This window comes from Bos taurus, chromosome 11 (genome assembly GCF_002263795.3).
Source record: "Bos taurus isolate L1 Dominette 01449 registration number 42190680 breed Hereford chromosome 11, ARS-UCD2.0, whole genome shotgun sequence".
Taxonomy (NCBI): Eukaryota; Metazoa; Chordata; class Mammalia; order Artiodactyla; family Bovidae; genus Bos; species Bos taurus.
This window is the reverse complement of record NC_037338.1, coordinates 85,457,941-85,468,599: the sequence shown is the minus strand read 5'-3', so window position 1 is coordinate 85,468,599 and position 10,659 is coordinate 85,457,941. Positions and strand designations below refer to the sequence as shown.

The window sequence follows — 10,659 nt, the reverse complement described above, 5'->3', positions numbered from 1 at the left end:
GTCCACTGCTGCACTCAGGCAGCAGATGTCCCAGGGTGAGTATGAGATGGGGAACGAACACCACCTAAGATGTTGTCATGGGTCTGAGGTCCCAGGGTCTCAGTGTGAGCCCTTCATCTGCTGTGAGTCCCTCTGAGCCCATAATGTTTACACACACGGGCTTCAAAACAATGTAACTGCTTAATTAAAGGTCCAATCAAAAAAGGATGACCCAGTGTCATTTTGAATATTTGTGTTTTTTGCTACATATGCATAATTTTAGAATATTTTCTTCATATATAATGTCGTTCTACTGTGTGTATGTGTGTGTGCATGGATATGATTATAGCAGAGTGTGGTAGGTATGTATGTGACCCACTGGAATTTTTCTCACTGACATTGAAAGCAAAATTGGCTCCTTGAGAGAGTTTACTTCCCAGGTAGCTCAGTGGTTAAAAATGCAGGACATGCAAGAGATGTGGGTTTGATCCCTGGGTCAGAAAGACCACCTGGAGGAGGAAACGGAAATCCACTCTAGTATTCTTGCCTGGAAAAATCTAATGGACAGAGGAGCCTGGTGGGCTACAGTCCCTGGGGTCACAAAGAGTTAGACACAACTGAGCAACTGAGCACACATACAGTGACATGTTATATGAGTGATACTTTCGAATAGCCACATATATATATATATATGGGCTTAAAGGAAACTTATGCCCCAGGACCAGCCCTTCCCATACAAAAGCTCTCTAAGAAGTAAAGTGTATACATGGGAAGAATACTGTCTGGACTTGTCATCAGCCTAATCTCCTTTACCAGGCTTGCTAAAGCCTGGATTAGAAATTGTGGTTTAGGCTTGAGGTTCATTTTAGACTGTCTCTGAATCTAAGGGCTTCCCTGGTGATTCAGATGGGAAAGAATCCACCTGCAATGCAAGAGATGCAGGTTCAATCTCTGGGTCAGGAAGACTCCTTGGAGAAGGACACCCACTCCAGTGTGCTTACCTGGAGAATCCATAGACAGAGAAGCCTGGTGGGCTACAGTACATGGGGGTCACCAAGAGTCGTACACAACTGAGCAACTAACACTTCTGAATCGAAAGTCATTCTGACCTCCCTCCCCGATCCGAGTCAATGGGAGAACATCTGTGGACACCCTGCCCGTGGGATCATGCCTCAGATACGACAGACCTTGTGAGCTGGGTCAGGGAGTTTAGATGCAAATCACTGGCAGTTACTAAACAGCACAGTTACAGGATCAGTTTTGCTTTTTTAAGTCATCACTCTGATTATGGTTTTAAAATACTCGTTAGAGGAGTAAGAGGGAAAATCAAGATTCTGTTACAAAACTTTAGGGATGGGTTGACCACGGTTTGGTCTGAGACAGTGGTGGTGGGACGAGGGGAGAGGGGAAGGGGTGGGTCTGAGAGGTCTTTGAGAAGTGTTTAGAATGAGTCAGAGAGAGGAGTCCTGTGATTGTCTATGTTTCTAGATTGAGCAACTGGGTGGATGGTGCTGGCACGATGGCTGAGTTGCTGTTTTGGACAGCAGGAAATTATGAGATCAGTAGGAGAGACACCGGGTTTTAATTAACTCTGAGTCACCCCAAAGAAGTTGCCTTAACATGATTGGATATATGAGTATGGATTTCAGGAGAAAAGACTGGGCCAGAACCCAACACCAGAGATGTCCACATATTCATAATAAACATATCCAGGGATGAATGGTTTCCGGGGAAGCAGGACTCTTCATGCTCAAACCAGGAATATTTCAGGCAAACCAAGATGAGTTGTTCACCCTATTCATAAGCAAATGTGCTAGAGAATGAGACACAAAAGATACCAGGAGAAAGAACTTCTCTAGCTAGTCTCAAAAATGAGACAGCACACAAAAAATTGGGGGAGGGGGTGCATTTACTTACTGTCAAGAGAGTAGTAGTCCCAGTGGGGCAAGATCTCCCACATTTCTGGAAGCTCTCTGGCTCTGTGGCCATTTAAATGCCTGGCTATTGTAATTAGTCTTTATTTGTTCACATGGGTGTGTTATTATTTCATTTGAAACAATAGTTTTAGGATCTCCATTGCTTAGAGCACAGTGTTCGAATGTCTCCTTTAAACTCGTTTCTCCATGATTATAATCTATAGCCCTTCCTCATTTCCCCTTCTTCATCCCAATGTTCTAGCCACACAGAATCACTTTCCGTTCCCTGCCCCTGAGGACCCAGCGTCCAGAGCCCAGCTCAGCACTGCTCCGTCCCAAGGTCTCCCCTCCCCAGCCTGTGCTCCTCATCCTCCCAACACACATTGGTGAGTCTCCCAAGTTTTAGGCCTTGTCCGAGCTCTGTAAATAAAGATACAATTGCAAGGACAGTCATGGTCCTTGAGAGCAGACTTCTGTGTTGAGCCTCCCTGTCGGTGCCCTAGAGCCCTTACTTTCTATCTACCATCAGTTCCGTTGCTTTCTGAGCATCTGAAGGAAGGAGAAGGGTGTTCTGGAAAAAACACTGGATTCAGGACCCCAGGAGCCTGCTCCCCCAGCTCTGCTTCCTGCATCCCTCCAAACACCTCCATTTTTTAACCATTAGCTCCCCATAAGATAACCTCACAATGTTGCAGTAAAGATCTATCCCTGGGTCAGGCAGATTCCCCTGGAGGAAGCCATGGCAACCCACTCCAGTACTCTTGCCTAAAGGATCCCATGGACAGAGGAGCCTGGTGAGCTACAGTCCACAGAGTTGCAAAGAATCGAACATGACTGAAGTGACTTGGCATGCAAAATAATTGATTTAAACATGCCTTCATCACCAGGGAAAATACAGTTCTTTCTCTTACTTACTGCCCAAAGCCAGAGAGCACGAGTCAGCCTTACATCCGTGTATAATAGCAGACTTGCGGTAGCTTTTTCTGATATAGATTTGGTCACTCCATGAATGGTCAATAAAATCTGAGGGGGTCAGGATGGGAAAGAGGGGGGCATGAGGCACCGAAATGAGACGCAATCAGGCCAAAGGACAGACTTTGTCGCTTTCCTTATTTAAAGGGAGACAAGCTGGAGATTTTCCTTGGGCTTCAAAAACAAGCTGAAAGAGAAAGGAGGAGAGACGTTCTGATATGTCTGACACCTTGTGCCTACGGGCAGCTAATTCTTCTGTAGAAATGGGGGCTTATTTATTTATTTATTTATTTTTTTCCGTTTTAAGCTGGATCTTAGACTTGTAGACCTGCATGTCCGCATAGTTCTAGGGGCACTAGAAAGACTCTCTTTCGATGTGCAGGTGATGAAACCGAAGTCCGAAGAAGGCACTCAATAATCTGAGCTGGAAAAATGAAAGGAAGAAAAAGACCAGAAGGTTAGGCTGCCAACTCATAACCCAGGGCCTCTTCTCTCTGCCCGAGCTGTGCCCTCCTCTCCAGGCATCCTTAGCTGCCCCCCAGTCAGCATTGTCTGATGTATCAGTGGGTAGCTCTCTCATTTTTTGGTCTGGAGCCACATTAAATGTGATCAACAGTTATTAAAGAAAAAATCATGTCATATCCAAATAAAGACATCTATCCTATCCACACTAACTGGAGCACATCTCTGTCTCAGGAGGGAGAACAGGTACTGCATGTCAGAGATAATACATTAAATGAGTGAAAACAGGTAATTTCAATGATCATTGTCTAAAGCTGCATGCGTGCGTGCTCAGTTGCTTCAGTCATGTCTGACTCTTTGTGACCCTATGGACTGTAGCCCACCAAACTCCTCTGTCCATGGGGATTCTAAAGGCAAGAATACTGGAGTGGGTGGCCATGCCCTCCTCCAAGGGATCTCCCCGACACGGGGATTGAACCCATGTCTCCTGTGACTCCTGCATTGGCAGGTGGGTTCTTTACTTTTGAACCACCAGGGAAGCCTGTCTAAAGCTGAGTAGGATGCAAATATTTACTGATGTGATTTTTTTCCTCTGGTGATGTTTTTGTATTACTGATGGACACTTGCATGTAATCAGGTACTTTTGAGTCCTTAAAAGGAAAAGAAAAAAATTAGAGAGGAAGACAATTTAAGAAGGAGAAAAGATGTTTTCAAGTTGGGTATCGAGTAGAGGCACATAAGATGCACGAAAGCTCGCCCCTTTTGTTCTCAGGCCTGGTGGCTGGGGCAGGTTTGAGGTCTCTGCTGTTGTGCAGGAAAGGGTGGGAACTCCCCTCCGCCCTTCCCCTTCCTGCTCCTCCACTGGCTGAACAAGCAAGAGGAGGTCAGGACAACTCATACCGAAAACCAAGGGACCCAGAGCTCTGCAAATCAAGGTCACCCAGCATGACTGCTTCTTCTCTAAGCCTAGGTCACACCAACTGTACAAAAAGTCAACAGAGTAAACACAGAGAAGATTTAGAACCAGGTCAATGAGGCAGAAGGGTGCATCCAGTCATTAAAAATACACAGTAAATAGAGGAATTGTGTGGTATATGAATTATATCTTAGTAAAGCTGCTACCAAAAAAAAAAAATACAACATCCTCCTCTCCACGTGCACATGGATGACTGTCGCACCGCTTGCAGGGGCTGTAATGTCTACTCTCTGGTTATCAAAGCTGCGGTGCATTCGTGCGGCTCCTTCTTGTTTACACAGAGCTCCATAAACTTGCCTCTGGGTTCCTCACTTTTGAGTTGAACAGGAAAACAGGGACAAGGAAACAGAGGGTTGATTTTCCTGAGGCCACACAGCAAATGAATGGCAGAAGCAGAGCCTGGGGTTCAATCCCAGTGTATGTTCCTCCACTTGATACTATTGTCTATATGGAGGTGAAGGTATGGCTTTCATCAATATTTAGATCTTTTTTCACAGCTACTATGAACTCTACCAGTAAGAGGGAGTTCTTGAAAAGAATGAGAAATTACTTCTTTGAAGCAGATTCTAAATATATGGTTTCTATTCAGGACTAGAAGTAGTCAACATGATTGAAGAAAAATGTGGAGTCTATTATAGATCCAATCTACGCAGCCCTCAGTTAGTAAAAGTATGTATAAAATTAGAGCGTATTCACTTTCACTTTTCACTTTCATGCATTGGAGAAGGAAATGGCAACCCACTCCAGTGTTCTTGCCTGGAGAATCCCAGGGACGGGGAACCCTGGTGGGCTGCCGTCTATGGGGTCGCACAGAGTTGGACACGACTGAAGTGACACAGCAGCAGCAGCAGCAGAGCATATTGAGGGGACCCCGCACAAGTTAAGATTTGTTGAATCCAAATTTCTTGTTTTAAATTGGAATATAGTTGATTTACAATATTGTGTTAGCTTCAAGTGCACAGCAAAGTGAATCAGTTTTACATATATGCATTGTTTTATGTATACATATACACAATACATGGCTTCCCTTGTAGCTCAGTCTGGAAAGAATCTGCCTGCAGTGCAGGAGACCCGAGTTCAATCCCTGGGTTGGGAAGATCCCCTGGAGAAGGAAATGGCAACCCCACTCCAATATCCTTGCCTGGAAAATCTCATGGACAGAGGACAGAGGATAGTGGGCTGCAGTCCATGGGTTCGCAATAACAATGCATATATGTGTGCATATTATACATATATAGCATATATACATATATATACATATGTACATAGTTATATATATGTATACAGTGATATATATATATATACACACACAGCTATATATATATATATATATATACAATATATAACTTAGTCCTGGGCCTGGTCTATATTAAGTAGTTGCACTTAGCCCAGTGCCTGGTCCATAGTAAATAACTGATAAATGCTAGCTATAGTCATAGCTCTGATTTGTCTACTGCTGAATCCTGCCATAGCACACACAGTGGGGCATACTGTAACTGAATGATAACTGTTTGATCTCTAAAAGAAGAAATGAATTTGAATCCTACTGACATTACAAGAACTTGATATTTTATGTCATGGTTTATTTAACTTTCCCAAAACACTGATGGTGGATATTATTTTTCTAATGTCCTTGAGGAAGCCAAGGCTGTGTTGGAATACTCGAAATACATTTCTCTAAATAATACACTTGGTCGCTTTAAACCATGAAAACAAACATGTCCATGCACTATAGAAGTACCAACAAAGGTCAATTTACTAAGTTAGAGAAACGATGGTGCTCACCCCACCTTCAGAATCTGTGAAAGTTTCAGGAAACGTGCTGCATATTCCTGAGAAGTGTGTTCCAGAATGAATGCGTTGTGTGCTCTTAGTGCAAGACAGTATTCGAGTGCTTTCTCATGCCACCCTTGTGAGCACCCAGCACGACCTGGGAGTGGGTGCTCTTGCACCCATTTGACAGAGAAGGGAACTGAGGCTCAGGGAGTCAGCCAAATGTTTCCATCTTACACTGCTGGTGAATTTTCGAGTCAAATTTCATACCCAGGTCTGGGTGACTCCAGTGCCCTTTTTCTCTTCCACAACAGCACACTGCCTCCCACGAGTTTCCTGAAATAGAACCAGAAAAGAGTCTGACTCATAATCCTCCTTGTCATAAAGCCATCTCAAAAATCTTTGGCTTGAAAAAGACTTTCAGGACAACAGGTCAGGCAATCCTCCCCGAGGTTGGAATCTCCTTCATGACATCTTCCAAATCAACTGCACTGCCCTCAAACACGTCCACGACAGACAGACAGCCACTTCCACGGAGGGTTAGCAAGACCAAGAGGCACAGAAGGTCTCTGGCTCAACCCCTCATTAGATGGATAATGACATTAAGGCACAAAGAAAGTATACATCACCCAGGATCACACATAGCGTAGCAAATGCCCAGAGGACTGAGGGTCATTTTCTAGAACAACTTTACCAGACCTCAAGGCCAAACTGAATAAATTTGAGAGACAACTCTACTCCATCATAGACTATTCAGCTCAAGTGTTCATTAAAATAAAAGATTCTTCCAACTCATTCTGGACAAGATCTATGCTTTCCAGAGTGGTCTCCCACCATGAAACAATTCCTCTGAAATGATTTCCTTTCCTTGCCCAAGTTCCAGTAAGAAAAAGCAACAATAAACTCAGATGGGTTAAGGATGTTATGGTTGACAAAACCTTATGCTAATCTCTACATTAACCCTGGGAAGTGGGCAGTACAGGAATTAGAATCCCATTCATCAGATAAGAGACAAGCTGGACCATTGTATTGGTCAGTGTGGCAGGCAAATAATTATAAGAAGAACCTTGAACACAGAAAGCTACTGAGGTGTGAGCTCTTTATCATTCTTACCCTACTCTGATGGGGGCTGGCAGTAGGAAGGAAGAGTGGGTTCTTCTCCATGTGTTCAGAGATGCTGACTCCTCCTCTGTAATGGTCTGTAACCCCCTAGACCTTGGAGTCTTCAGTCATCCCTGTCTAGCAGATGATGGAAGAAGCAGTATGTGGAGGATCCCATGAAAGATTTGAGTGATTCAGGCTTGAAAGCGGAAAATAAAACTTCTGCTGAGGAGTACATCAGTCAGAACCCAGGCTTACAGTCATATCTGGTGGAAGGGCATTGGGACAGGTACCCTAACAGTGGGCTCAGGAGGAAGGACACATTGCTTTGGGTGATTTTAATAAACATTGGATAGTTTCTGTCATAGTCATCTTGATTTCCCAGTATATCAGGTAGGGATCTGAGCTAGGATTTCAACACAATTATTCTAATGACTATTACAAAGTCCTTTTCAGGACTCAGTGCTGAAGCAACATTAAGTAACAACTTCAAGGTAATGAATCAGATTCCTATGATTTTTTTTTCCTTCTGCTAATCTTGCTAATTGGCACAGTGGTGATGAATCCACCTGCCAATGCAGGAGACACAGGAGATGTGGGTTCGACCCCTGGGTTGGGAAGATCCCCTAGAGGAGGAAATAGCAACCCACTCCAGGATGCTTACCTGGGAAATCCCATGAACAGAGGAGCCTAGTAGGCTACAGTCCATAGGGCTGCAAGGAGTCAGACACAACTGAGCACACACACACACACACATACACAGAGCCTTGCTTATTACCACCTTTGGTGGCTTGCAAGTTGCAGACACTTCCTATCCCACAGAGGTGGTGGGTCCATCTCAGTGCAGTGAGGGCCCGGCACCTTTCTTGCTATTCAGTGTCCTCAGTCAGATTTCTCTAGTACTGAGGGGAATCTGTCTGAGATCATCTTTGTTAAATATTTCTTGAGTCAACATTTTACCAAGTGCCTGCTTTGCGTTAGGGGCCACCAACGTCCTAGACACTGGAGATCTAGAAATAAATGAAACACAGGATTGGTGCTATAAGAGCTTACACACTGCCTAGGAAAGAAGCTACGATGCTAACGCATTAAAAATGAGGTTGACAAGTATTGTAATAAATTTGGACACAAAAAGTAATGTGAATACAGTGGCAATGAAAGTAAGTGTGCCTGGGGAAGCTTTCAAGCTGGAAGCATTTTTTAAGGTAAAATTCGAAGGATAAGGAATGATTCCCAATGAGAACACACTGTGAGTGTGCATGTATGTGTTCAGTCATGTCCAACTCTTTGTGACCCCATAGGTTGCAGCCCACCAGGCTCCTCTGTCCATGGAATTTTTCAGGCAAGTATACTGAAGTGGGTTGCCATTCCCTCCTCCAGGAGACCTTCCCAACCCAGGAATCAAACTTGAATCTCCTGTGTCTCCTGCACTGGTGGGCAGATTCTTTACCAATATGCCATTTGGGAAATATTTCATAGGCAGAAGCAAAATGTTGTGTCCATCACAGGGACCAGAAAATAATGAGAATTTTTATTTTGGTGTTGTTTTAGGGGTTTGATGGTGGGGAATGGCAGGAGATTCATATTTTGGATTGAATTTGAATTCCTAATTTGAACTCAGACTGCAAAAATTTGAATGGCAAATTAATAATTTCAAATTCTTGCCTTATAGCATTGGAGGAGGAGAAGCTGAGTGATAATCCAAACATTGGTTTTCTAAACTCACTTTCTGATCACTGTACTCATTGGTTCTTGCTTTCCTCTTGACTTAAAAATAAGTGAAAACTTCTATGTTGGGACATTAGCTAAGGGCACGTACTGATTCATCCAAAGTTTCCTTTCTCTCCCTCATCCCTTCTCTCTCTCTCTTTTTCCCTAAGCCATCGTCAAAGTACTGCTGTAATGTCAGATCCTGAACCCACATATTCAGAGATTTGTATAAAGTCATTGCCTTCAAGGAGTTCATAATCTGCTAAGGGAGGCAAATAAGTAGACAGCACATACACTAGAATATTACTCCAAGACCCTGGGATAGCAGCTAGAGATGGGGCCTTGATCAGAGTCTGCAAGACTGGAAGACATGAGGATATGATACTTGAGCAATTTAATTCCAAAGGAGCCTTACTTCATTGAATTCCCCAGTGGGCTGCTTTTATTTTGAGAGGTCCTATTTACACTGCCCTACCCAAGAATACATTTGCAGGTTACATTAATCTAAGACCTTCAGGCTATTTAAGTTAGAATGGCAAATGAAAGGGTTTGGGATATTCTAGTTTGGGCTTCCCTGGTGGCTCAGAGGGTAAAGCATCTGCCTGTGATGCGGAAGACCCAGGTTCGATCCCTGGGTTGGGAAGATCCCCTGGAGAAGGAAATGGCAACCCACTCCAGTATTCTTGCCTGGAGAATCCCATGGACAGAGGAGCCTGGTGGCCTACAGTCCGTGGGGTCTCAAAGGGTCAGACACGACCGAGCGACTACACTTGGTATGGCAGTGAGGGTGCCTTTTTTTGGTAGGGGGTCCTTATGCTGCCTTTTAAATCATTGATAAGTACACATTGTACTAATTTCAAGAAAGTCTGCCCTTGACTGCTGGCCAAGTAAATACAGAGAAATGGTCTGGTGGGAGGACTCGATTCTTTTTGCAGGAGGAACACTCCTCAGAAGCCACAGAAGTGATGCTTCATCATCATTCACCCTCCCACGTTAACGGTGCCTCCTGGTCCCCAGCCGTGTCTCAGCAGCAATGACACTGAGCTTTTTTGTCTCCAGTGCGCGCCAGCCATGTCCCTGTGGTTAGCAGATGCATTGGTTTTGCAATGAAAGACTAAATGAGCCTGAAAGGAAACCATGAGTCTAACCTTAGAGGATTTCATGTTCTCAACCTCACTGAGTCATCAGTGAATTTATGAGCCAGGTGAGGAATTTCCAGAGAGGAAATGTCATGCGATGATTCCTCAGAACGTGACTTTGGGGAAAGGGGGGAAGAAAAAAAAAAGTTAGAATGACCAGTCATCAGATCTGGAAACATTCTCCCATATTCCCATCTCTAATTTTTTACCTTGTGAATTTTTCACAGATTCTATATTCCCTGTTACACTTTTCAGCTTATCCTGAGGGAATATGGATTTTATTCTGGCCGTGATCTGCAAAGATAATGCATAGTCACCTAGAGTTTCATACCAATAAAAGTATCCCTCCAACACAAGGATGAAATAAACAGTTTTTCTGATACACAAAACTGGAGGAGATTTATCACCTGAAAGAAGGAGTTCATAATAATTCGGCTGTAATTATAGCCGAAATAAAGATCTTTTGACTTGAGAGTAATTGGCAACTTTAACTTGAACTGTAAGGTTATCCTGGGTTGCTGAAGCGAGAAACACTTTGCTTAATGGACTATCAGTGGGAGCCAGTTGATTTTCTACGCCTACAGCTTCCATTAATGTGTTTACACAACTACGTGAATTTCTTCATTTGTCT

The 10,659-nt window shown here is 43.8% G+C and overlaps 1 non-coding gene across 1 annotated transcript; it reads left to right on the top strand.

Moving 5' to 3' along the window:
• Nucleotides 1–9,460: 9,460 nt before the first annotated feature.
• On the top strand, nt 9,461–9,532 carry TRNAH-GUG (transfer RNA histidin (anticodon GUG)). Its single transcript has one exon. It is a non-coding gene; the product is annotated as a tRNA-His (tRNA).
• The last annotated feature ends 1,127 nt before the right edge of the window (nt 9,533–10,659 follow it).